The 27,971-nt window shown below is 38.1% G+C and overlaps 1 long non-coding RNA gene across 1 annotated transcript; it reads right to left on the reverse strand.

The window, feature by feature from the left end:
• Nucleotides 1-5,566: 5,566 nt before the first annotated feature.
• Nucleotides 5,567-23,951, reverse strand: LOC115922709. Its single transcript, XR_004063569.1, has 3 exons — nucleotides 23,757-23,951; nucleotides 8,689-8,941; nucleotides 5,567-7,664 (listed from the first exon to the last, which is right to left on the reverse strand). It is a non-coding gene; the product is annotated as an uncharacterized LOC115922709 (long non-coding RNA).
• Between the last annotated feature and the right edge of the window lie 4,020 nt (nucleotides 23,952-27,971).

Here is a 27,971-nt window from a genome sequence, read left to right on the forward strand (position 1 = left end):
ATGATCTTCTTGACAGTTATACATAACAATTTGATTAATTCAACATTATGACAGGATTTGATTTGGGTAGGGTAGTTTCTGATGATGTTATCATAAGAGTGGAAAAAGTATGACTTATTTATAAACACAACTAAATATCCACCCTACATTACAATGTCATATTCAATCCTGACTTTCATTCCCAAACCCTTTGTGAATCCTTATGCAGTTTGGAATATATTTCTCAAATCAGACTTAATGCTTGAAGAACAATTTAGCCCAGCCTACACGCTACAATTCCGCCTCCACGCAAGGGAGAGGGGGCATTGTGAGTAGGGTGAGAGAGAAGAAGAGACACAGGGGTGGTGAAGGTATGAGATAGGAGGAGCGGATAGAGAGAGAAGACAGAAGGGCAAAGAGAAAAAAATTGAAAGAGAAGGCAGAGGCAGGGGAGTTTTAAAAAAAGGATGGAGGGAGATAAAAGGAGAGAGGGAATGAGAGGAGAGACATAACGAAAAAGAGATATTAAGAGGGGAGATAGAGCGAGAGTGGGAGAGAGGGAGGAATAGAAATAAACTGAGGGAGAGAAAGAAACCGAGAGAGAGAGAGAGGGAGATATTGATTAAATGGAGAGATACAACAACAAAAAGTGACAAAAGTTGAGAGGGAATTCAAGAGAAAAGGGGAGGGGAGAGAGATAGAGAGGGAAAAGAGAGGGAGAGAGAAAGAGAGAGAGAGAGAGAGAGTTAAAGAGAGAGAGAGAGAGAGAAAGAGAGAGAGAGAGAGAGAGAGAGAGAGAGAGTGAGTGAGTGATAGAGAGAAAGAAATGGGGGAATATTGACAGAAATTAAGGAGTGCAGGAAATGAGGGAATTACAGGGGCAAAGAGAAGTGCAAAGAAGGGGGAGGGGAGGGAGAGTGTGAATAGGAGAGTGTGAATAAGAGAGGGGGGGAATAAGGAGAAGAAACAGGGAGAAAGACTGCTGCAATATCCATTGCATTCCTGCTTCGGTCGATCCAGTGACTGATGACTTAACTGGGATTGCACGGTATAATAGGTGCAGGCAAATGGGCTCTGCCAAATGCTGTGCCAATCAAAATCATCTCGAAAGAGAGAGGAAAAAAATCACATGTCTTTGGAAGTAATCAATGTAGTTGAACTTATTTGATGCTTATTTTTGGACAACGAGCAGTTCATTATATGGTCATGTGAGGTCATGTGGGGTCAAGGAGGTCAGGTACAAGGATTCGGGGAAAGTGAAGTTAATGCTTAAAAGTTGACAAAGTCATGAAGGTGTTGAGGGTACATTAACCCCTTTTGTGCCCCCAGGTTTATAAAGATTTATCATGAATCCTCTTTCAATAGTCAAATGTGGGCTGTTATATTTTCATCTTTACATTTGGTTTTAAATAAAGAAGGAAGAAGAGCCATGGAAGAAGGCCTGAGTACTGGAAAGGCAGAAGGCAAAAGTGCATACTTACATAAACAAAAAACAAATACAAACAAACAAACAAACAGCAAGAACAGATCAACAAAAACATGAAGAAAGATGTACATAAATATAACGGTGAAGGAGAGAGAGAGAGAGAGAGAGAGAGAGAAGGGGGAAGGGGATAAAGAGGAGAGGAGAGAAGGGGGAGAAAGGAAGCAGAATTTAGTGAGAAAACATGAGAAAGGCAGAGAGGGAGGACGATAGAAAGAGAGAGAGAGAGAGAGGGGGATGAGGAGTGAGGAATAGAAAGAGGGAGGTAGAAAGAGAGGAGAGAGAGGGAGAGAGAGAGAGAGAGAGGGAGAGAGAGAGAGAGTGATGGAGAGAGGATCAGAGATGTAAATGCAAACTCATTCAACAATCATTGAATCCATCACAAACCAATCAATTTCTCAGTGATTTGATGTCACAATCATCCAAAGACAGCAAAACCAGATGCGCCCTCTTTATGTCGGTTCTCCAAACACGAAAACCCGGCCCTTAACCCTGTGGACCATACCACTATCGGAGAGTCGCATGAAGCACATCCTACATGAGTCTTGAGCTACACTTTCAAGCAGGTTTATATAATATTTTGAACTATATCTGTATTGCTAATATGAAGAACATTTCCTTCTTTCAGCTCATGACAGTAAAACCAGATGCGCTTCTCGGTTTGTCGTTTCACAAAACACAAAACTCCCGGCTGCCCTAAACCCATAGCATCTCAGTGTTACCCTGTAATGAAATTCATGCATTACCTTTCCATCAGGGGAAAAAATACACGGGCCAAATTAGCCCCGAAATGCCCAAAAGAGCCCCCAAAATCCATAAAAGAGCCCCCTACAATATGCATTGAGTTCAATGCAAAACAGTTAAAGAGTGTTATTTAAATGCAAGCAAACTTGAAAAAGGGCCCCCAAAATTTTTTATATTTTTTTTTCTTTGCTTTCCATCATGAATATTATGAATCACATAATACATAAGCAAACTTAGTAGACTTAGCAGACAGAGCAAACATACAGCAAAAATATATAAAATTTCTGTGTACAGTACTTGTAACTTTACAAAGACTTGGCCAAATTTCTTATCATTTTGATGATTCCAGAACCTTGCAGTACACACCAATACTTATATGCTAGATGATCAACCTTTTCTGATCGATTCCACAATGTTTCTTTCACAATGCAATTGCATGACCATAACTGGTCTTTATCTTTAACTGACATGATTTAACCAGAGTTGCATGAGGCACATCCTACATTAAAATTAATCTACATCTTGAAGCAACATTGTATGATACTGAGGAAAAAAATCCCTCATGCCAATACAAAGATTATTTCTTTTCTTTTATCCAATGACAATGATATCAGATGTGCATTTAGTTCGCCAGTTTACAAAAAAACAACAACACCCCTGCCCATGAATATTATGGACCTTACAAAAGATGAGAGTCGCAAGAAGCACTAAGTTGTCTTCTGGCATATACCCTACAGAGATTTTAGGGAAATATGAAAAATTTTATGTTTTAATTAATCCTTTTACAGCATGACATTTCTGGAAATTTGTACCCCCTCTCAATATTTGTTTACCCTTGCAAATTTGTGAAAATTTCTTGCATGAGGAAAATGTCTAGCTATACAGGAATTGCAACTATATTAAGAAGCCTAAACTACCCACGCTGCCCTCCACAGTCTAGTTTTTATAAACAATAATTCTTAGCAGAGAGTCTACACTGTAGACTACAGGTATAAGACTAAAGAAATAGGCTTTAGAAGGTTTTTAATGGAAAGGCCAAAGATCTATGGTGTTTCACTGCAGCCTATTATAATGAAGGTTAATCTAGAAATGGTTACTTAACTTGCATACATTATTGCCTAAACTTATGAGCCTTTTTTTATAACACCTAGTCCCATACATGTATATTTGAGTTTGTGGTTCTAAGTGTAGACTAAGGGGAATTTCAGCAAGATTTTAAAATTTGTATTATCACTACCAGTTAAACAGTCCCATAATATCAAGGATTTCACTTTTTACATAACCAATTTTGTAGATTAGGTTTTATGCAGATTCTCTACAAATGCGATCTTAAAACAACAACAAATAGATTTTTACAGAATAAGCAAAACGTGGGACGATTGTTTCTTTAAAATTCAAAACCTAATGTCAATGTATGGATTGTATGAACCTTTGACAAACATCTCAATAGTCTTAACCATAATTTCATATAGAATGCTGATGATGCCTTTCCCCAAAACTTGTTCACCCGGTGATGGCTTCCGCAGCTGGTGTCGGGGTGTTATTTAAACCAGCGGAAAGAATTTTTGTGCCCTGCTTATGAAATCAAATATTGCTATTTGAATAAAAGGTTTTTGATTGCAGCCATGGTTTGCCAGATGTGTACATCAAGTTTTATTTGTGAAGCTTTTCATTCATATTAAAACTGGTTAGGTCATTCTGTGTCTGAAGAGCAACACCCTATTGCACTTTTATAATATCCTTGTACTCTACTTCGGAGTTTATTCTTTCTTCTTGCCTCTACTTCTTTTTATTCTTCTCCTCCTCCTTTCCTTCTTCTTCTTGTTTTTCTTGTTTTTCTTGTTTTTCTTGTTTTTCTTGTTCTTCTTGTTCTTCTCCTCCTTTCCTTTCCTTCTCCTTCTTCTTTTCCTTTTCCCCCTTCTTCTTGTTCTTCTTACATTCTTCTTATCCTTCCTCCTCCTCGTGTCCTCTTCCTCCAATTTCATCTTCATCTTCTCTGCCTCTTTTTTCTTCTAATTCTTTCTGTTTTATGTTTCTTCTTCTTGTTCATTCTTCTCCTTTTCTATATAATCTTTTATATTTCTTCTCTTTTTCCTCCTCTTTCTTCCTCTCCTACTTCTTGAGTTCTATTCTTGACCTGACATGTAATCAAGTCTGTATTTCATTAAAGATATAGGGTTAGGGTTATGGTGGCAACTGGATTTTATTTAGGGTTAGGTAAAGCGTTTGGTCCAGGGTTGGGGTTTAGAATATGGTTCAAGTAGGGAAATGGCAAGCGAGCAATTGTCGCCAAGCATGTGTTTTAGAACCCTTCACTTTTTTTCTTTTTACTTGTATCTTCTTTTTCTTTAATTGATCTTCTTTCTCCACCTTCTTCTTCTTACATGTCTCCCTTCCCCCTTTTTCTTCTATAGGTTGTACGACCCATGCTGCGGCAATAACTGCTCTGTGGTCAACATACGATACATACCAAATAGCGCTTAGAGACTCTGGTGGCAAGCGCTTTATAAGCACCATATTTTATTATCGTTATTATTATTAATTATTATTATTATTAAATTCATGACTTTAACCCTTGACCAAACACTATACCTAATCCTAACTCTAAATCTTACCCTATACATGAACTAAACCCAATTGCAAACCTAACCCTAACCTTATACATGAACTAAACCTAATTGCAAACCTAAACCCAACCCTATACATGAACTAAAACCAATTGCAAACCTAAACCTAACCCTATACATGAACTAAACCCAATTGCAAACCTAACCCTAACCCTATACATGAACTAAACCCAATTGCAAACCTAAACCTAACCCTATACATGAACTAAACTCAATTGCAAACCTAACCCTAACCCTATACATGAACTAAACCTAATTGCAAACCTAAACCAACCCTATACACGAACTAAACCCAATTGCAAACCTAACCTTAACCCTATACATAATCCTAACTCTAAATCTTACCCTATACATGAACTAAACCCAATTGCAAACCTAACCTTACCCTATACATAATCCTAACTCTAAACCTAACCCTATACATGAACTAAATCCAATTGCAAACCTAACCCTAACCCTATACATGAACTAAACCCAATTGCAAACCTAAACCTAACTCTATACATAAACTAAACTCAATTGCAAACCTAACCCTAACCCTATACATGAACTAAACCTAATTGCAAACCTAAACCCAACCCTATACATGAACTAAACTCAATTGCAAACCTAAACCTAACCCTATACATGAACTAAACTGAATTGCAAACCTAAACCCAACCCTATACATGAACTAAACTCAATTGCAAACCTAAACCTAACCCTATACATGAACTAAACTGAATTGCAAACCTAAACCCAACCCTATACATGAACTAAACTCAATTGCAAACCTAAACCTAACCCTATACATGAACTAAACTCAATTGCAAACCTAAACCCAACCCTATACATGAACTAAACTCAATTGCAAACCTAAACCCAACCCTATACATGAACTAAACCCAATTGCAAACCTAAACCTAACCCTATACACATTATCTTTGATGAAATAAATTTTAAAGCAACTATTGCGGTGCAGATGTAGGAGCATCATTTGTTATGGGTGTTGTTGTTACTGTGAAACTTAGACATTGTTCTTAACAGCTCATAGTAGTACAAGCAGAATAAGTAAAAACTGACTCGTCTTAGCCAAAAAACTTATGGAGTGCCAAGTGTCAATGCCTTATTACTGTACAAAGTATATGGTTGTTCTGTGACCAAATAGAACAATGTAATGAATTGAAAATTGATTTCATGATGACATGATTATTGTTTGATAACTTGGTAGCAGGAATTTGGTAACTGTTATGGAATAAAGAGATTGACATTAATTGGCGCTTGATAAATCATTGGACTAATTCAACCCAATTTGCTGAAGTTCGACCTGCAGTAGATTGAAAAATACGTGTTTTTGAATGCCTCAATTTGCAGACATGCATTACCCAGATGTTTCTAATATAATAACTATCCTCCCAATTTGTGAACCTGTTTTCTTTGGGGATTTATCTCGAATGTGAAAGAAAAACAAGACTTGACGGCAAGCGCAAGTTAACAAATACGATTGAGCCGGTTATCATTTTTGTAAGGCAAGACGATCCTGACATTATGAATCCTTCTCCCAGGACTGTTTTCGTGACTGTCGCGACATAATAATTACAGTTTACGACAAAAGTATGTCTGCGACAGCGGGAGAGCTCATGATGATCTTTTATTGTTTGCTTGAAAAAAAGATTGGAATTCTTTGGGCTTGCCCGTGCCCTTTTATTGTCATCCTCATTTATCCTTTTCAACTTTTTGAAAGAATTATTTTGATGCCGTGATTACGAACAAATCTACCCGTCCAATCGCAGACGATGTTAACAAAACGAAAAGAATGCGGCTTAGAAGGATGAAGTCTACTGTCGCCAAAACAAACCCCGGAGCGCTCCATTCGGGCTCCGCTTACAAAGAAGGTTCAACGGAATGACATTTGCAATTGAAACTTGGGTCACTAGGCCAACTCGTCCATTCTCGGCTCGCCCAAATACACACACATTGAACCCATTTTCCCTCCATCTTGCATTCTTGAAAATCCTCCGGCGATGCGCAACCGAAAGTGGTCTTAATGCATTTTGCGAAATGCTGTCTCTTTCAATATACCCTGATGACAACATCGTGTTGTCTAAGGTGCCGAATAATACCCTAAATCCAGTTGGAGACGGTTGTTAAAGAAACCGGAGCCATTTAAGATCGTCAGAACGGCAACCTTTGGCCGGCTAACCCTCCCAGCGCGAGTCGCGAAATCTTTCTCTGAGAGAGGGAGATGACAGATTATCATGGTCTCTCTTTCTTCCCATTTGCCATCTTATTTGATCGCCCTTGAGTATCTTTCATTACCAAGGGTTGGGCTTCACCTTCTCTGACCTCATGCGGCTGCGAAACTTCTTCAAAGTCCTACCGCTCTGCTAAACTCATCATAGGGGCCAGGAACCCCATTGCGCGGGGGCCACATCGAAAGGGAAAACAGTCATCCCGACATCAAAAGACACAAAGGATGTCATTTCACTGGGGATCGATGACGACCGGTTCGGCATTCTTGTCCCAGATGACGGAAGATTTTCTTATTGTGTGGCGCAAAGCAATCGGTCTAACCCGTATTTAGGGCTCATCAAAAGCGTCTTTTAATCAAAACTGCGTTAACTGATTTCTTTGGGTAAGTATTTCAACATGCTCTGTCCTATCGGATATTTGGGCAGAAAAATCTATAAAAACCCACCTCATGCTGCTTCTGAAATTCATCATTGAAGAAAAAGAGGGCAAGCCGGGCTCTTGGGAATAGGTGCTTGGAGTTATTTGCCTCAGTCAATGTCCCCAAACTCTGTCAACAAAGCTCCCTCTAGACACCTACGCCCCTCATCTCTAAAGAAGAGCTTGCATGGGGACAGGGGAAGAGGAGGAGGGAGAGAAAAAAATACAAAAAGCGGCGGAAGTTATTAAAAATAATTACAACAGCATGCTAATAATAAAGTAATCTTCTTTCCACTCAATTTTCCTGACCCTTGTTTACTACATTCCACCACGCATTTAATAAAAAAAACCTTCGGCGATGCGCTGGAAAATGGAGAACGGCCCACTGGCAGCTGCAAGATCTATTAACACATATTCACGACAATCCGCTACGCTAGCATCAATCTCTTTTTCTTCTCATCCTCATTAGGCTGTCTCTAAATTAACACGTGGGATGACAAGCTGTATAGAGTCATCTCTCGCGCCGAGGAAACCTTGCCAATGAAAGTGCCGTGCGGCATTTCGCTCCCCGATGGAGCCCCCCTCCAAAATAATAAGTCAGTGACATTTCAGCATGGCATGTAATTATAAGTCAATACATCATTGTTACCAATCTGGCTACAAGTCAAGCGCACTTTAAGCATCGCGAGACAAAGTCATCGGCAAACACATTCTGATGCGTCCGTGACCCCCCCTTGATGGCAGCGTCAGGCGGCCGCGGTTTGAAATTCTTTCGGAGTGATAAAGACCGGAGAATCTCCTCTCTATCAACGATCAAAAAGTAGGCCTCAATTACACAATAGATCCTTGTTACCCGTTCAAAGGCAGTTTGACCTGTGAAAAATGGAGTTATTCAAGTCGATTCTTCTAATGGCATTGCCACATGTTGGGTCTCCATTTTGAAGTCTGAGGAGAACTTTCACCTCTACAAAAACTCTCATCCCCACCTCGCTTTTATCCACCGGCCATTTTTGATGATAGGACAGCATGCGGGGGTGCATGTCGTTCGTGCGAACAGGGCTGGAATTGACCGCAAAACAAGAATTGCGCTTTTGTCATAAATAACCCCCACAAAACAGTTCCCTCAATTGACAAGCATAACAGTGTCTGTTACTCACATCACATCGTCTTGATGCCTCTTTATGCCTTCTTCTTACCTCTACTTACTTCTTTTTTCCTCCGGTTTAAAAACCCTCCTCCAGAATCCCTGCTTCTCTCATCACAATTTCAGCAATCTCGGGGAGGGTTGTTTCAGGACAAAAAACTCTTGACATCCCGGCAGCAGCACCTGAACTTTCCCTCTGTACTTTGGTTGACCTGCGGATCGGGTCACTCCCAGCATGCAACAGTCTTGATGATGCCATCAGTGGTGAAGAATCAAGATAGGTAATTAGACCAGTTGACAGACATGAGTTTGGGCCTGCAGTCAAGAGAACGTGAATGAAAAAAAAACAGGGGTAATCAAAATCGGTAAGTGTTGGTAAAAACAGGGTGGAGGCTTCAACTGATGTGAATAGGTATATAATGAGCTTACATGAGCGTCTATACAGAAATGAAAGGCATGTAAAACAGTTGCATAGAGTGACAATAGTTTTGAATATACAGAAAAAAACATAAAAAGAAAGTGAATTTGAAAATGAGAGAGAGAGAGAGAGGGAGAGAGAGAGAGAGAGGGAGAGAGAGAGAGAGAGAGAGAGAGAGAGAGAGAGAGAGAGAGAGAGAGAACATGAAACAGAGGAGGAAGTTTAAAAAAAATATTAGGTGAACTATACTGATGAAGAGGTATGGTGAAAATAAATCACAAATATTGTAGAAAAAATAAGCAATAACCTACCAAGCAGACAAGCACCAAATTTGGTGTGACAAAAATAGGTTTTTGAAATAAGTGTTTCCAAAAAACAAAAAATGATGGAACTTTGGAAGTTATATTTAAAGTTCTAAACCCCATGATAAATGTAAAATATCAAATTGAATTTATCCTCCTAGAATGCTCTCTGTCCATATGAATCCTATAGCTACTGTGTGGCCCAATAGATGACCTAATGACCCAGCTGGAGCCTAATCCTGCCCCCTACCCTGAACTTGGACCCTCAAAATGGACAACAGAGGATCCCCTTATTCAACAATCATCCACTTCAATATTGAGCATTTCCCAAATGAATATGAAATTAATAATTATAGAGATCTTGTCTTTCCCTGATCCTTCTCTTCTCCCACCCCCCCCCCCCACTTCTAACTCTCTCTCTCTATGTGCCTCTATGTCTCTCTCTCTCCCCCCCCCCCCCCCCTCTCTCTCTCTCTCTCTCTCTCTCTCTCCCCCTCTCTCTCTCTCTCTCTCTCTCTCCCCCTCCTTCTCTCTCTCTCTCTCTCTCTCCCCCCTCTCTCTCTCTCTCTCTCTCTCCTCTCCTCTCCTCTTCTCTCCTCTCCTCTCCTCTCCTCTCCTCTCCTCTCCTCTCCTCTCCTCTCCTCTCCTCTCCTCTCCTCTCCTCTCCTCTCTCTCTCTCTCAAATTCATATTGTTGCTTTTGATTTTAAGTTACCAAATCATATAATCATTCAAATATATATCTTTTTATCTATGCACCAGCCTATTTGGAGAACCTCTAGAAAGAATTGACCACTTCTTTTAAGGTTATTCCAAGGCATTTGGCTGCTGTGTATTTTCTCATTTTTTTTTATAATGTTCTATGATTCTGTCATGCCTCATTTAAATCTGCATAAATTAGTCATGTCATGCCTGTTGAATGAATCAATAAATGAAAATAAAGATGAATAAATATATTAATTAATTCACAAATAATTACTGAGGAAACTAATAAATAAATGAATGATTGAAGATGTAATATATATCATTATTATTCTATTGCATTTCATCCATCATAAATGTAAAATGTGATAAATATATACCAGTGAAATGAAAGAGTTTGACATGATAAGCCATGAAAGTTTGTAATTAGCCTCTTTCCAACAAGTTCTTAAATGAACTATATGTAGATACTATTTAATTCATAGACATTATTATTTATTGTGATTAATAATTAAGAAACAAGTCAAACATATCACTTTTAGAGAACCTCTATAAACTTTTACCAATTCTTTAGGGTTATTCCCAGACATATCACTTTTAGATATCCTTCACATTTTGTAAGCATTTCAAAATCTTTTACCAATAAGAGATTTAAAATGTGGGGGTGTTGCTTGTTATATGGCTACTACTCAGTTCAATATAACTATACAAAAAGAAAAAGAAAAAGAATCATTTGCAAGTTCATCAAATACAAGATTCAAAAATAGCTGTGCACGAAATAAAAGATTAAAATCACCTACCTTATCTTAATAAAATTAACCTGTCATTTTGTGTCAATTATTCTAATATCAAAAGTAATATTTAAAAGCTTCTTATATTTGAACATGATTGTTATTTTTCAGAAGAGGTACCTATCTGTATGTGACATACAACTTATTTACTTTCAAGGTGAATTTGTCTTTTCATAGTTTCTCTGTCCGACTCTTTTGTAGAGCTTTCTTTGCTTTATATTCTACTGTAAGAAAAGAAAAATCCTGCAACTTGGATAGATAACTTGCCATGATTGATTTTTTTCAATGGATAGAATAAAACCAGTGAAATTAAAAAAATAACTCTGAAAGACTAATTTACACTCTCACCTTTTCCCTACAACCATACAAAATTCTACCAATATATCAATAAAATAGTGACCAGCAGTGCAAAATAGAGCGAATGGGGGGGGGGGGGGGTGGTGGTGGAAGGGTAAATAGGTGAATAAACTTAGTTCAAAATGAGAACAGACTCAATCCCCTTTTGATTGGAAAAGTAGCAACTCAATTTGGTGTCCTAAAAGGGTCTATTGGTATCAATTGTACCCATTGTATTGAGACATATGGCAGAGTCATTCAGCTACGTGTCCTCGTACTGCAAAACTTCTTTGAACAATTAGATTCCTTGTCCAGACTCGTTACAAGTCCCTGTTCGGACTTCCACAGTTCTCTTTTAAAATCTATATTCCAGAGAGTTTAAGGGTAAGCACATCCGTCGTAATTACTCATGCAAACGGTACAAATTGCTGTTTTTGTGGTTTAAAGGGAGATTTATACGCCATTTCTAACATCACGATTGCCAAACACCATTTGAAGGCCTGGAAACCAAGACTAGCAATCTTCCCACACTGAGCTTACAGCTCATCTGCCAATCAAGCAGCTTACTCATGAATAACCATCAGCACACAGCATCATTTGCATCTCATGAATATGCATTTACTACTCCTTGGCATGCAGCCCAATGAGCCAGTGGGAGACCAGCTCTGGAAGTGCAAGGAGAGGAGGAAAAACTGTCAGAAGACATTTATCCAAATATTTTGAAAGAGGTAGAAAATCTTGGTGATCTACGTGTGGCCAATTTGGGCATTTGATTTCAGCTAGGCGATATCTCCTGGATCTCAATAGGAACATGGGAAGATCATTGCTAAAGTGAAAGCACCTTTCCCCTTTCTTTCTCTCTCTCTCTCTCTCTCTCTCTCTCTCTCTCTCGCTTTCTCTCTCTCGCTTTCTCTCTCTCTGGCTCTCACTCACTTTCCCTGTTGTCTCCTTGTAATCCCTCTCTATCTCTCTCCCCTCTTTCAATTCAATCAATTAAATTCTTTTTATTCATCCAAATTCACAGAATACATGAAAATTTGTTTTGGTCACACAGTGTAAAAATATGTAATATATGAGAAAACTCTACTGTTGTGTTTATTATCATAAAAGAACCATCAAAATAAAAGGTAGACAAAATAGAAATATTATTTTCCTCTATTTTTCTCCATGTCTCTCCCTCTCCATCTCTTTTTGAGGCTACCTAAGTAGAAGATAACAAGGGGTGATATGCTGACCATGACTTTGCTTAAAATAGAAATCCCTCTCTCTCTCTCTCAAGAAGTTTGCATTTCACTCTGAACATGAACCCTACCACAATGAGTCCATGCTTAGAAATATTATTATTACGCAGCTTTTCACATACTTTGCAGATCAAGTTTACAATACCCAGTACATACAGTATTTCCAGCATTGTATGATCGATTTAGAATGGATGCTATGCTGCTAATTTAGACACATCTATGTGCCCCAAACATGTAATTGCTGGATAATTTATCTTCCTTTTTAACACTGAAAAAAGTTTAGGTTATTTAATGTTGCCGAATAAGAAACACAACTTACATCTTTCAGAGTTAACAATTCTTACTAAAAAGCATTCAAAGCACTACATATCTTTCCCCCTCTTTTTATGTATTAGTGAAAAGAATTAACTTATTACCGATTCTTTTTAATTTGTTGATCGACACTGGATTATTTTTGTCTATTTTATGCAAGGAATAATTTTAGAGATCTTTTTCTTTCCCTGTCCCTATTCTTCTCCCACTCCCCTCTCTTTCTCTCCTCTTCTCCATATTCCACCCCTCTCTCTCTTTCTCTCGTCTTCTCTCTTTCTCTCGTCTTCTCTCCTTTTCTCTCTCTCTCTCTCTCTTTCTCTCGTCTTCTCTCTCTTTCTCTCATCTTCTCTCTCTTTCTCTCGTCTTCTCTCTTTTTCTCGTCTTTGTCTCCTTTTCTCTCTCTCTCTCTCTCTCTCTTTCTTCTCGTCTTCTCTCTCTTTCTCTCGTTCTCTCTCTTTCTCTCGTCTTGTCTCCTTTTCTCTCTCTCTCTCTCTTTTCTCGTCTTCTCTCTCTTTCTCTCTCGTCTTCTCTTCTCTTTCTCTCGTCTTCTCTCGTCTTCTCTCTCTTTCTCTCTCTTTCTCTCGTCTTCTCTCTCTTTCTCTCTCTTTCTCTCTCTTGCTCTCGTCTTCTCTCTTTCTCTCGTCTTCTCTCTTTCTCTCGTCTTCTCTCTCTTTCTCTCGTCTCGTCTCCTTTTCTCTCTCTCTCTCTCTCTTTCTCTCGTCTTCTCTCTCTTTCTCTCGTCTTCTCTCTCTTTCTCTCATCTTGTCTCCTTTTCTCTCTCTCTCTCTCTCTTTCTCTCGTCTTCTCTCTCTTTCTCTCGTCTTCTCTCGTCTTCTCTCTCTTTCTCTCTCTTTCTCTCGTCTTCTCTCTCTTTCTCTCGTCTTCTCTCTCTTTCTTTCGTCTTCTCTCTCTTTCTCTCGTCTTCTCTTTCTCTCGTCTTCTCTCTCTTTCTCTCGTCTCGTCTCCTTTTCTCTCTCTCTCTCTCTCTTTCTCGCCCACTTACTAGTCACACACTGATTCTATTGACCTCTTTATTTTCACTCCCATCAATGTCATTGATGATTCTTTGTCCTCCCTCCATTGCCTAAAATAATCGTATCCATTCTATTTTAAAATTATATTATACGGCTCAAAAGAACTTAATGAAATGGTACAGGATATAAAAGTATATGGATCTTAAGATAATGCTAAATATAGGTGTTTATGTCAAAACAATTTAAATGGGATTTCTATTTATTTCTACTTCAAATTCACGCTGTATCCAATATCAAATCATATTTTTTCATCTTCCTTGATTAATGTCTATGGTATTGTGCAATTAAATATAGATTGAATGGCTTCTCTGTATTTTTCTTCCCCACCCCTCTATCTCTTTCTCTCTTTCTCTTATCTCTCAAATTTGAACACTCTTTCCAATATTATATTTTGTTGTTCTTATATTACTTTTATTATAATCATATCTCATCTCTTCCTCTTCTTCATGTTAGGTTTCTTATTACTTAAAGGGATAGTTGAGTTCTATTTTCAGCCCGCAAGTGCCTTCAAAGTGTATGGTTATTGCTCTTATTCTTATCTATGACATTTCTAGTGCCTTTTTAGAACCTAAAATTGCTATGAAGGTAATTTAAGACCCCAAAATGTGTGAAACTTAGCCAATAAGATCATACCAATTCAGCTCCACTTTCAACAAAATATGGTGGCCGTTCATTAATTACTTAACTAAAAATAACAATACATATGGGCCGGCTGGTTGTGCATAATATAACCAACACGAAAATGCCAACAAAAAAGCTAACATCGGCATTGGCTGAAATACGACGTAAAAGGCGCTATTTCGTTTTTTCAAATTATCTAATATTTGCGGTGGTACACAAGTAATAGAAATTGTTATATTTATGGATATGTCAGCTGTCTCTGAACCAATTTTGATCAAACAAAGATGATTCTGTCATTTAAATTGTATGTTCTTTCAAATTTGGCACTCAGTTTTTCATTATCTCACAAAAAAATTATTTTGTGTGTCGCCCTCTGCAACAGAACTCAACAATCCCTTTAATTTGCTTTTATAACATCTTTCTACTCCAAATTACATCCTGGGCATGCTGAATCTGAATCTGTAGACATAGGGCTTGCATTCCTTGGGGGTGTTTCACAAAGATCTTAAGTTGAACTTATCTCTAAGTTGGACTTAACAATTATAGAAAGCCATTAGCATCAATGAAACTATTTTGTAAAAGTTATTTTAAAAGGTATAAAATGTTGATTCAAATCATTCATATTTTCTATTTATCAAGGAAATTTCATGTTCTTGATGTGGAATTTATGAAAAGTCTAAAATACTTGAATTTTTGCTTTTGAATATATTTTATTTTAAGGCTACAAATGGCTCTCCATAATTTTTAAGTCCAACTTAGAGTTAAGTTCAACTTGAGATCTTTGTGGGGTAAATATGGCTGTACTGGGTGTGCGCATGAAATCATAAAATAATACTTTTGAAAATGCTGTTGCACTTGAGCCTTAAATGCGTCTGGATTTTTAATATTAAGTCTAGATGGAGGGTAAGTCTAGATGGAGGGTGGTTCTATGCTATAAGTATCTTCAGAAGGAATAAACATTTGAAGGAATCTTTACTTGAAATAATTGGAATAGAAGACTTATTGTATGAGCTTCTGGTTGAATGAGTGACATTTTACCTTTCTGTCTAAATATCATACACCTTTCTGTATCATCATCTCTATCTTTCTCTCCCTCTTTTCGTTGTCCTCCATTCATGTTTCAACTCACAGCTTGGAAGGTACACTTACTAAGATACCAAATGGCCTTTACTAAATTGGTATGTATTTTAGCTTTTATCATATTATCTGTTGGAGCTAAAAGGGCATTAACTCTTATCGTTTTACACACAATTGACGTCTTTTGGCTCAAAACAGACAAATTACATTAATCTCATCTTTAGCAGGACATAAAGAGAGAGAGAGAGAGAGAGAGAGAGAGAGAGAAAGAGACAGAGACAGAGACAGAGGGAGAGAAAGACAGATAGACAGACAGTAAAAAACAGAGATTTATAAAATGGCCAACTATGAAATTGTAATAAATTTTTTAAGATATTGAAATAAAACCTTGTCTTACGCTTTATTAGAGGAAAAACAAGATACGGTTTATTAACTTTTAATCACTAAATACTACATACTGATTGAGCGTTATTGCACACGCAATACAACAGTACAATTCTAGCACGAATTTGAATTGGCCGTCTTCCCAATGGCGGCGAAATCCGCCTTGCCCTCTAGCTCTCGGCTGGCTGTGGTTTGCACTTACAGCCTGAAACCAAAATGTCAAAGCCGCGGCCAGGAACATGAACGATGGGGCGTCCCGCGGCTCGGTGAAGAATAACGTATATGGGCTTTGCTTGCGGGCAGAGCTAACGCGACAGCCATGTACACGGGCGTTACGAGTGAAACGGCATCTTTCGATCGACTCACAATATACATGTAGCCCCCTGCGGCAGCTGATGCAAGTCTCGTGAGAAAATTATTCTTCTGTGAACTTTCTCTTCACCAAGAAGTCAAGAGGTGAAACATTCTTACATTAGCTCCAGAGGGGAAAAGGGGAAAGACATAAAGAAAAAGAAGAAAACATAATGTTCTTGATAGTCTGCACAATGTTAAGGGACACTTTACCTCATAACATGAATAAATAGTCACAGTTTTAGAGCAAGAGCTTGATCCTGATACCGATTCAACATTGAAGAAGTCACCTGTTGAGAGCCAGAAGGGCATTAATTGTGTCAAAGTATATTACTAAACGTCCTTCTGGCTCCAAAGAGACAATATGATCCATGCCTTGATGTCACGTGCATCAAATCCTTCTTAAAATGGTTGAACAGGCATTTTTTGACATGACGTGTTAATACTTAATCAACAAGTTATGGGCTCTTTAAAAGATGATTCCTTAATACGAGCACTTAGGACATTCAACTGTAATTTGAATGGCGAGCGTGATTTAGTGAAAGGAGTTCCTTTCCCTTCCCGACAGGCAAACGATAACAAACCTTGCTAACTACAGGGTTACGGTAAACGATGATTCTATTAAGATGGGGGCATTTTCCTTTTCAAAGAAAACCGGGTCTTTAAAGAGAATGAATTATGCCTTTCTGCACACAGCTTAGTAATTCAACATGGTATAGGTCTCGGGGCTATGGCTCAAACGGACGTAGATTGCATCGCGTATGACTTTTAGGATCACGCACACTTTTCGTTCGCATGGTTCTCCGTCAAGTCTTCCCTTTCACGGTGGAAAACATGCGTGACCATGTTTGTCGTCTCACGTACATCTTCGTTGCATCAAACCTCCAGCGGCGATCAGCAGAGAGGTCTGCGTGTGTCACATTTCATTGTCGACGAAAACATCGCTTCTTTTTCGGTCTGCTGACGATGAAGCTGCGACCTTCCCCTGCCTTCAAAGTTTGAAGCTTCCATTTTGACTTCTCTCTGTTTTCTTTTTATCAAAACACCTTCTATGATTCAAGTTCATATAAATGTCTTATTCTATTTTTCATTTCAACATTGCAAACCCTTCCTCTTTTTCTGACACTATTTTCCAGGCTCATGATCAATAGAGCAAGCAACAGAACACTTCAATAACCTATGAAATTTACAAAGTCAAACAAATGTGGAAAAAATACCTTTAACAGTGTGTACAAAAATAACTTATATTTTAACCAATACCGGTACATCAGAAAGTTATTGCATTCATTAATCATATGGGTTAGAAATAAAGGGCATTAACATGATATTTTATTAAAAGATATTGATAAAAAATAGCAAATTTGATCATTATAATCAGGGGTCAAACTAAATTGGTCCTCTGAAAGGTCAAAAACCTTTTCACATAAGTTCACATAATGGGCAACCACATAATTGACAAAACAAAAAGATCAAATAGCAAAACTCTCAGGGTTTACTCGGTTGTTTTTTTCATTGCTTTTCATTTTTCTACCTCATAACAAGACCATTCAACTTCTCACTCCGCTTGTTTACCCCTCAGACATAAGTGTGTCATGTTGATATCGGAGACATGTTATAACTCAAACAATGGCTTCTTTGTCTTAGCATTGGTCACAGAAATTAAAACATAATTGTTCAAAGGTAGAGTCAAATTAAATGGGAATCCTAAAAGTATTTGCATGAATCTAGGTGGGCTTCTCAAAATAAATGTCTGTTGAGAGTTTGAGATGCAAAAAAGCTTTAATTCAAACACCTTGACATAGAATTGAAACCTTTTGGCTCTAAACAGACAATATTGTGCTAAATATTGAGCCAAAAAGATCTATAGATGAAACCAGATGAATGTGCGTACTAAATCTTTAACAGTTTAAAAGATAGAATGCTATTACCCCCTTTATCCCTGTGCCAAGCTTCTATCTTTGTTTACAGAATCTCCCTGGATAAATCCACCCCACATCCAATACTTGCTGCTATATCAGAAAAGCTTTAAATGAACCTTGGGCAAGCTTTTGGGTTATCAGTTAACTAATCTATCAAAAGTATTTCCAAAAATGATAGTGTACATCTTGAAAGAATGCCCAATAATCCACAACATTAAAAATCTATGCCATTTTTTAACACAAAAAGGGCAATAATACTTTTACTTCAAACTTTTCAATATTTTCAATAAGTCTCATTTTCCAACACGTCAAAGTTACACAAAACAGCCATGGGAAGATTTTTTCGCCCAAAAAAGTGTATTGTACCTTTAATGTTTTATTTGTTTTTCTATAAACCTAATTTCTCAATGACATTCATTCACTCTACCCTGTGCATCTGCCTGTTTTTGTTTGTTGTGACTTTGATTTAATAAGGATTAGAAAAACTATTGTTTTTTCTGACATAATACAATCCTGATAAAAAATGATAACAAGGGTAAAAACAAAAAGAGAAAAATACACAAAGTAAATGGGTCAAATAAGTAGGATGTACTAGTATATGGATGTTTGGGGGCAGGATACATGTAGGTACAACAAGAATGCTTCACGGCCGTTTGCTGGAGATATATATTCCTCGTGTCCCCCTCCCTTCCATCTAGTCCTCCTTTCACCCCCCCCCCCTCTCTCTCTCTCTCTCTCTCTCTCTCTCTCTCTCTCTCTTTTTCTTCTTCTTCTTCTTCTTCTTCTTCTTCTTTCTTCTTCTTCTTCTTCTTCTTCTTCTTCTTCTTCTTCTTCTTCTTCTTCTCTTCTTCTTCTTCTTTTCTTCTTCTCTTCTTCTTCTTCTTCTTCTTCTTCTTCTTCTTCTTCTTCTCTTCTTCTTCTTCTTCTTCTTCTTCTTCTTCTTCTTCTTCTTCTTCTTCTTCTTCTTCTTCTTCTTCTTCTTCTTCTTCTTCTTCTTCTCCTCCTCCTCCTCCTCCTCCTCCTCCTCTTCCTCCTCCTCCTCCTCCTCCTCTTTCTCCTCCTCCTCCTCCTCCTCCTCAACCCCTTCTTATTCCCCTCCATATTCTCCAATCCTCTTCCTCCTTCTCTTCCTTCCCCCTCTTTCCAATCCACTCCCTCTCCCCTCCTCTACTCCACTTAGCTCCTTCTGATTTTCATTTAACTCCCCCTCCTTCCCTTACCCTTCTCATCTCCCTACTCCTCTCTAAATTTCCTTCCGTCCTCCTCTTCATCCCTATCTCTATCCTCCTCCTCATACACAACCTACTCCCCTTCCTTCTTCTCTGCTCCCTTCTTCCCCTTCTCTCTTCTCATTCCATCATCTACATCCTCTTCTTAACCTTCCACTTTCATCTCCTTACCCACCCTGCTCCTTCTCTTCCTGTTCATGCTCCTCTTCCCTCCCTCCCCTGACCCCCTCCTCTCCTCCTCCTCCCCTTTCCTTTTCCTCCTCTGCCCCTTCTCCTCCTCCTCTGTCCCTATTTCTCCTCCTGGACATCCCCTCCCTCCTTATCCTCTACCCCCTTTTCCTCCGCTGCCCCCCCCCCTCCTCCTCCTCCACCACCCCATTCTTTACTCTAGATAAAGATTGCAAGTCAATGGCAACCCGATTACAGCAACAATGTCCAATGTTGATTAAAACAGTTTGCTAAACTTCTTTGCAATCTAGAAACAAGGGCACAATGTACACTGATTACATTTAAAGGGCATTGTTCATTTTCTTTTATTTGAATATATTTTCAAGGGAATCGGCTCTGTCCATCTTTTCAATTAATTTAACAAAATTACCTATATATTTATGTTGAAATTCAAAACCTTTTTCAATTTCATTCTCCTTGCTTAAAGCAATTTGTGCACATGAGGGCTGCAAGAGTTAAATTCAAGTTAATATTTTCAATACATAGGGGTACTTAAAACTGGAATAGCATAATCATCATCACTACTATCACCACCATCATCATCATCACCATACAACCATATACATCTATATTCACTTCACTGAGAAAGTTGGGGCAGGAGCATAACAAAACTGCCAACATGCATAATAGCTTACATTTACAATCAATGGCCCTATCTTCATTTGAGGGAGTATTTCCAAGGGATTAAGATTGAGATTAGTGACATACTTAAGAGTATTAAAGGGTTATCTTCTTAAGAAGGGGATTAATTTAATAATAGGATAGGTTCTCATCCATTACAATATATCAAATCAAGTTGTAAACACAATTGAATGGTTATTTGAAAACAATGATACTACTGCTTCTCTCTCTACAGTAACAGAATCAATAAATGATGCAGAGATGTTTTGATAATGATGAACAAACAACAAGAACAGTTTGTGTCACCTTATTTCACCTTGCATAAAAAGATGAACTAAACAAGAATGATAGGGTTGGCTGTAGGCCTACCACCAGAAGGGTGTTAAGTTCATCCAAAAAATGGATGACCTAATGTCTTTCTTGCTCTCAAGAGATCACACACTGGATAATGAGGCTGAGATATATCTCTTGGTCAATGATGATCTCTGTAATCAGTCCTGGAAAGAGTAATGCAGAAACTAACAAAAGAGCCTGATACATTACACAAAATTGTAGATATATATATAGTTTTCCTTGTCATTAACTTGTTGAGAACATATATCTTTTTGCCCTTTTTGTAAACCTATCCCTATTAAGACCTATTCAGCTAAAATCAGTTTGTTTGCGCGGTAGGTCTGCTTTTATCTGACATTGTAATCTTTGATATATGCCAATGGTTGATTGATCTGTACAGGTATTGTTCGTGTCTAAAGTGAAACAGATCCTCTGGAAGCCCTTGCTTCCCTCCCCAATGTTTCATTTACATCGAAATCCATCTTATTTGACAGAGTTTTCTATAAATAAGTGGAAAATACCTACATTTTCCACTAATTTATGTTTCCTTTCATTATACTTTCGAAATCTTTGACAAATTTCTGTTTGCTCCCCCTAACTAACAGTATGAATGTTTAATACTCTTTCAATTCAAGAGCACAGGACATACAAAACTTTTTGCGTGCAGTTTAGAATAGTTTAGCTTTTTAACTAACCTTATTAGAGTACCAAAATGCAAAGAATGGGTTAAGTTTGCACTATTGGGTTACAGGACGGGGCAAGGTATTGGCAAAGGAAAGGGTCATTCTCCCGAAGGAGATGGTTATGAATCTCATTAAGGCTATATATCTGTCATAGCCAAATAGGCAAAACCAACATACACCAACGGCTATTCTCTACGCACACACCAGGTGTAACAATCAAAGTGAGCGAGCCTCTGCTTGGCAACCACTCAGGCCACGCGGCCTCCTCCTGGCTAGCCCCGTTCAACCGCCCCTAGACAATCGGTCCAAGCCCCCGCAACCACAACTAGCTAGCTGCCGGCTTTGTGTGTTTGCCCCCATTGTTCTCAAAACAAGATAAGAGTATTCTTTAGGAGGTAGTTAACACACACAAACACCGAGTACAATACCCTACCTTTTTTCCCCTCTCTCACTCATTCTCTTTCTATTCTATTCATCCATTCTTCCCGTTTCTTTTCAACCCCCACTCGATTCATTCAATTGTGTGTGTGCAGGCAGCCAGTGCTGTGAGACGGACAAAAGGCCAAAGAAAATTGGGCGAGAGAACACAACCAAACAAGCTATTGAAAACGTCATTGACTAATAATGGTCGGTGACTTATTTGGGCTATTCAATCGACTGGATCGAAAAGGAATGGGCAGGAGAGAGAAGGGAGGAAGGTTGACTATTATGATAAAAGGGATCACTATGAATAGGAAGTCTTTGAATCTTGAGATCATTATGTTTCCATCCAGACTAGCGTGTCACCTGCTTTGAAGCTCTGTCCTCTAGTCCTTTATATTCTATTATGTGGCACTTCAAAGAGCTCCATTGGAAGGCCCCGCATGGATGCCCCCACTGTACTTCTCTCATTGTCCGCCCCCTTTCAATAGCCGAGAAATAGCTCACAGAGAGTGAGGAGCTGCCACAATAGGATGAAAAGAATTAAAAATATTTTGGCAATCAACAGACTTGATTCTCCTTTTATTCGCCCACTGTTCTTCACAACACTGAAAGGCAGAGGGGGTAGACAGTTTGCAACTTTTTGGTGAATAGCGCAAAAGGAGGAATTGTTTTGTTACCTCACCCCACACCGAGCCCAAAGAGGAATTCAATGGATATTAAAAAACAGCCCTCTTTTGTCTCTTTTGTGCTCCAAACTGATGTGATTCGCAAATTCCTATTTATCTGCCTTGTCACTAACCAACAATAGAACAGCACAGGTGGGACTAAAGGGCTTTATCAAAGTTCACCATTACTGGAATCTATTCTCTTTTGGCAAAAACAACTTTGTAAGGCTCCACTGTCCGTCTTTGTAGTCGCTTTTTGATAGGGACACAACGATGTACCATTATCCCCCCATTTTGTCAATTTCCTCACCCTATTCTAAACCACAAATCCATATAAAGAGGCAATTTTTCTACTCTTCTTTTTATCGTTTAGAGCAATTCATCACCATTCAAGGCCAAATGCTGAACGCATACAAGTGCAGCAACCCTTCTCCTATTTTTCTTTTTGGATACCGACTTGTGAACTTTGAAAAAATCTGTGATATTTTACGACACTTTGCCCTTTTACTTATTTATGAATGCAGTCTCAAGGAAATGTTCTGTTTACAGCTTTGAAAACACCAAGTTGTTAAATGAGAATACTTTGAAACCGATACAGAGATCATATTTTATTTGTTAATTATGTTAGAAACTCCTAAAAAGATGATACCATGATTACAAGATTCAACCCAACACATCTATTTGTCACATCACTTTGTTCATCAATATTGAGTAATATAAGAACTCAACCCTCTATTTTCATTCCAATGATGTTTCTGTTACCAGAATACATTTAGCTAGACTTTTAACCCTGCCATGCCAAACTGCATCCCTCTCATCAACGGATGGTAAATGGTAGTCTTCAAGGCATCTTCAAGAAATTCATCATAACCTTTGATGACACCAAGCCAAGCTCTATCCCATGGAAGCAGGATAGCTAAAGATTTGGTCAGAGGGGTCACCTTGGAACAGGGCTTGAAAATAACAGGCACCTGGGCCACATTGGCACCAACAATTTAAGTCGGACCCCTACAATTTCACAAATTGTTACATAGGGCTCAAGCCTAGAGACTCCAGAAATTGAAATCCAGAACCCCTTCCAAAAAAGTTAGTGTGGAGTCCTGCCTTTAATAGAACCATGAACATCTAAAGTTTCACAGCAACTCAGCGAACCATCAACCCTAATGAATTAAATCCTAAAATATTTGGTCCCCTGGATAGGATGTTTCAGGAGCAGGTCCACTGGTTCCTAACCTACATGAACAAACATGTTTTGTATCATTCCAAACAGAGCCAATGCAGTACAAATGACATCAGAAATCCATTACAAATGGACCAGAATAAAGATCAACGGTCTCAATGAATTTTTAAGGTATATTGTTAGCTTGGAGCAACATGGTTCAAGAATTGTATGCTATGAAAATTCACAAACACACAATTTCTTGACATATCTTTATTTTGATTCCTAAATGTAGATTTTACCTTAACCCATGGTGCAAGAAATCACAACACTGTGCTTGCTTAAGTGGCATAAGTTTGTCATCAGCGGGTACCAATACTTGCCGGGATTGCCAGACCTTACTTGCACCAGAGAATCTACGATACAAACAAAACAAAACAAAACATTTATTGCATACTGCCCTCATTCCACCCACACATCCACATTGCAATTATCTCAATGACAACAGCAAAACAAGAGACATTGCCTTTGAATGTTTTATTTGTGTGCTGAGGTTGTCAGCCTGTCATATCAATGTCAACATAATTTACAACTCTCCAACAGACAAACAAAGTCTAACAAGCTTTTATTAAAGACTTTGAACATCCATTTGCTCGTAATATCCCGGCCTTCAATTACAAAATAAAGATGTTACAAATCATATCTTAATGATGTTCGGTGATAACAACAAGGGCCCTTGAGAACTGATAGCTCAAAGCTATCGCACTGTTCAAGAGCGGGTTATCCCTTCTCCAGCATAGTTTTGCAAAGCTGGTAGTTGCACAAAGACAAAATGCTTTTGTAATAATCTTATCAAGCTGATTAGAAGACACCCTAAAGAGGTTGGGCTATTGAGTAGGAATGAGACAAATAGATTACAAACACCACGATAATGGGCGAGTACGGTTAAAATCTGTTGAAAGATACTGCTTATCGGATTAAGCAAAGAGTTGGTTGGGTAATTAGTACAAAAGCAGTAACCTAGTTCACTTAAAGATCCACCATTTCTTTCAAATTTCAAACAAACCGGTCCTGCTGAAATGGACTAGGATATGAGTACCGGTAGAACTTGTTGATGGACCAAGACTTCCAAGATGACTACAGCCTTTGGGGTCAATACTTGAGTAGGGCTACATTTGGATCCAGACCACACCTTCAAGACCAAGACTTCAACTTTCCAACACTAATTTAACATGCTAAACATTCCAAACCTCAAGTCCAAGACCAAGCCTTTAGAAATAGATCTATCCTTAATCATTTTATCAGGACCAAACTTCATATTCTTAATACAAGGGCTAACATAAATATCCGGGAACAAACAAATATCAAAGAAAGTACCAATACATGGTGAACTCAAATGATCAGACAAGTGTTGCCAATTGCAAGATCATTTACTATTCAGTGGTTCTTTAATTGCTTGCGTGCAGCTGTGTATTACACATGGCTCTACGGATGCAGCATTAGTGCTAATGAACGTGCACTTGGTAATTAATTGTTTCGAACTTAAGTACTATTAAATTTTTCACCTCAATCTAAGAATAAGTCCTGGGACATTTTTGGATGAGGCAATATGGTGTAATCAGTGTCATTGGGTTCATTTGGAGAAGCATCGCTGGGTTAGGATAGGATATCTATTGAAAGCTATAATTTTTGGTCCTCTTATATTCTTTCTTTGCATCAAAATGATACATTAGCAGAGATTCAAATAAAATTAACCATTAATTAGCAGCATCAGTTCTAGAAGAACAATTGGAGGAGGGCTTGAGGGCTTCCTGAATTCATTTTCTACATGTGCCTCACTCACATTGAATTCATTTATAATCAAGAGAAATTGAAGAAATAGGAAAAGGGGTTGGTTGAGCCCCCAAGCCCCCTCTAGAATTTCTACTGTTAATTATTTAATTATCCTGCAAAGCTAAAACATGAGTATTGAGTTGTCCGTCACACTTACATTAACAATCTCTCACAATCAAGTTCATTTTGAGCTCTAACTCCTAATTCCTTGACTACTGAATTAACTAATTTCCATAGGCTTAATACACGGACCACCTGGTTTCAACAGGCAATGGGTTAGTGGTATAACTCTTCAACTCTTGTTTTTGTAACTATGCAACGTCTGTGACAATGTCAATGTGGAAGCGCCACCTACACAAATCAGAAACAAACAGAAAAAGATTTCAAGTTTTTGTATCAAAAGAACCGATGCTATTGTTTGCTTTGTGCTGTAAAATTCCTTTGAAATAGATAAACCGTAGTACATTCAAAAGGTCATTAGAATGCATAATAGCAGTGAGATCATGAAAAAGATAATATGCTTGAATTATTGATTCTCTGAGGTTACTGTAAACAATTTAAATACTGTTTTCATATTTACCAGTTTGGGAGTCCTTTTATTTCCAGTTTGGTGTCATAGATCATTATCTGTTGATCTAAAGAAAGCCATAAGGGCTTCAACTATTTTCATGTTATACAGAGTTAATGCACTTCTGGCTCTCAGCAGGCCATTCTTCATTAATAACCTGTTTGGAGCCAAAAGGCTTTAACTGAAACTCTGTGTAAAATCATAAGAGTTAACACCCTTAACTGAAACTCTGTGTAAAGTCATAAGAGTTAACACCCTTTAACTGAAACTCTGTGTAAAATCATAAGAGTTAACACCCTTTAACTGAAACTCTGTGTAAAATCATAAGAGTTAACACCCTTTAACTGAAACTCTGTGTAAAGTCATAAGAGTTAACACCCTTTAACTGAAACTCTGTGTAAAATCATAAGAGTTAACACCCTTTAACTAAACCTCTGTGTAAAATCATAAGAGTTAACACCCTTTAACTGAAACTCTGTGTAAAATCATAAGAGTTAACACCCTTTAACTGAAACTCTGTGTAAAATCATAAGAGTTAACACCCTTTAACTGAAACTCTGTGTAAAGTCATAAGAGTTAACACCCTTTAACTGAAACTCTGTGTAAAATCATAAGAGTTAACACCCTTTAACTGAAACTCTGTGTAAAGTCATAAGAGTTAACACCCTTCAACTGAAACTCTGTGTAAAATCATAAGAGTTAACACCCTTTTGGCTCTAAACAGATGGTATTCTCTCTTTGGAGCCAGAAAGGCATTAACTTGTATACCTTTACACAGAGTTAACGCACTTCTGTCTGCAACAGATGATTTGTAAGGTTATTGAAATGTTCCATTGATTGGCAATTTAAAAAAGCTTTATTATTTTAAATAAAAATAGAAGCTATTGAACCAATTAAGCTTTCACAACTTGTGGTGTAGTAACCATAACAGTTAACAACAACAGATATTTATTGAACCTGATTATAATGGTAATAGATAGATTGATGAATGTCTGTGAGAAACATTGTAGTAATGTTAAATCATTGATTTTAACAACTAAACATATCCACTGTCCAAGAGGAATTGTATTGTCTCATGTTTATAGCCATTTGAAACTAAAACTTCCAGAAGTATCACACATGCCATTGAGCCCTTGACTGAACAATAACGGCGCTAAAGAGAAGCACTACTATGGAACTATCTCACTAAGAGACGAAAATAACTCTTTCATCATATTTCCTCCCCCGATTATGTCTCCCCTTCGATTGTGCTGGTAGAAACCGAGAGGCAACAGTGCAAAGGCACTCAGCCCGGCCTGTCATCGTTATTATCTTCACATCAAAATATTTGTCCGCGGGGCAATAGTCGACGGAGCACAATGAGGCGAAACCCACTCCAAAGCAGGCCTCTGAAGAGGCTTATCAAAGCATTACAATAGGTCCTGTTTGGAAGCTTTTGTGCGCGGTTACCACGCGATTCTTCTCTTGGCACAATTACACATTTCTGCCTGAATGGCGGATGAGACTGAAAAGAAAGACTTCCACAATGGTGAGAAGTGATATCAAAGAAATGACGGCTACATTGTTCAAAAGAATCTCATCCATAGTTAATGGTTGGTTCCGGACCGTTGGCCGAACTCAAAGGCGGGGCACAAAGCCCCCGATACTTGGAGCCTCATTTTTCTTCCCCCCTAATCTTTTTCAGACTCCCTTTCAGCAGGTGTTTACTTCACTAATCAAATACCTTGCCGCAAAAGAAATGCAGCTATTCTTCTCTGAACAGGAAACTTCTGAAAACAAACAAAACCAAAAGCACACCAACCTCTTGTTGTTGCACATAGCTTGTCCTTGGCAGTCTAACTTAATTTCCAAATTGTTAGCATTCTTGAAAAGTGACTATTCATTGATTGATAAAGAAATCCAGTTTATCCAATTATCATATCTACTGAACTAGAACTCATTCATAAAGTCTTTTATTTATGGCCTAATTAGAAAAGTTTAATATCCCCAAAACTTATCTTGAAATAACAGGTTAATTGTAAAAAAGGTCTTTTTGTAATACAATTTTGTTTGTCACTTGATACATTTTAGCCTACACATTGTGTGCATCTTCTTCACTCCTTACAAAACATTTTAT

The sequence above is a fragment of the Strongylocentrotus purpuratus genome, unplaced genomic scaffold (assembly GCF_000002235.5).
Source record: "Strongylocentrotus purpuratus isolate Spur 01 unplaced genomic scaffold, Spur_5.0 spur5_scaffold_12, whole genome shotgun sequence".
In the NCBI taxonomy this organism is placed as follows: Eukaryota; Metazoa; Echinodermata; class Echinoidea; order Camarodonta; family Strongylocentrotidae; genus Strongylocentrotus; species Strongylocentrotus purpuratus.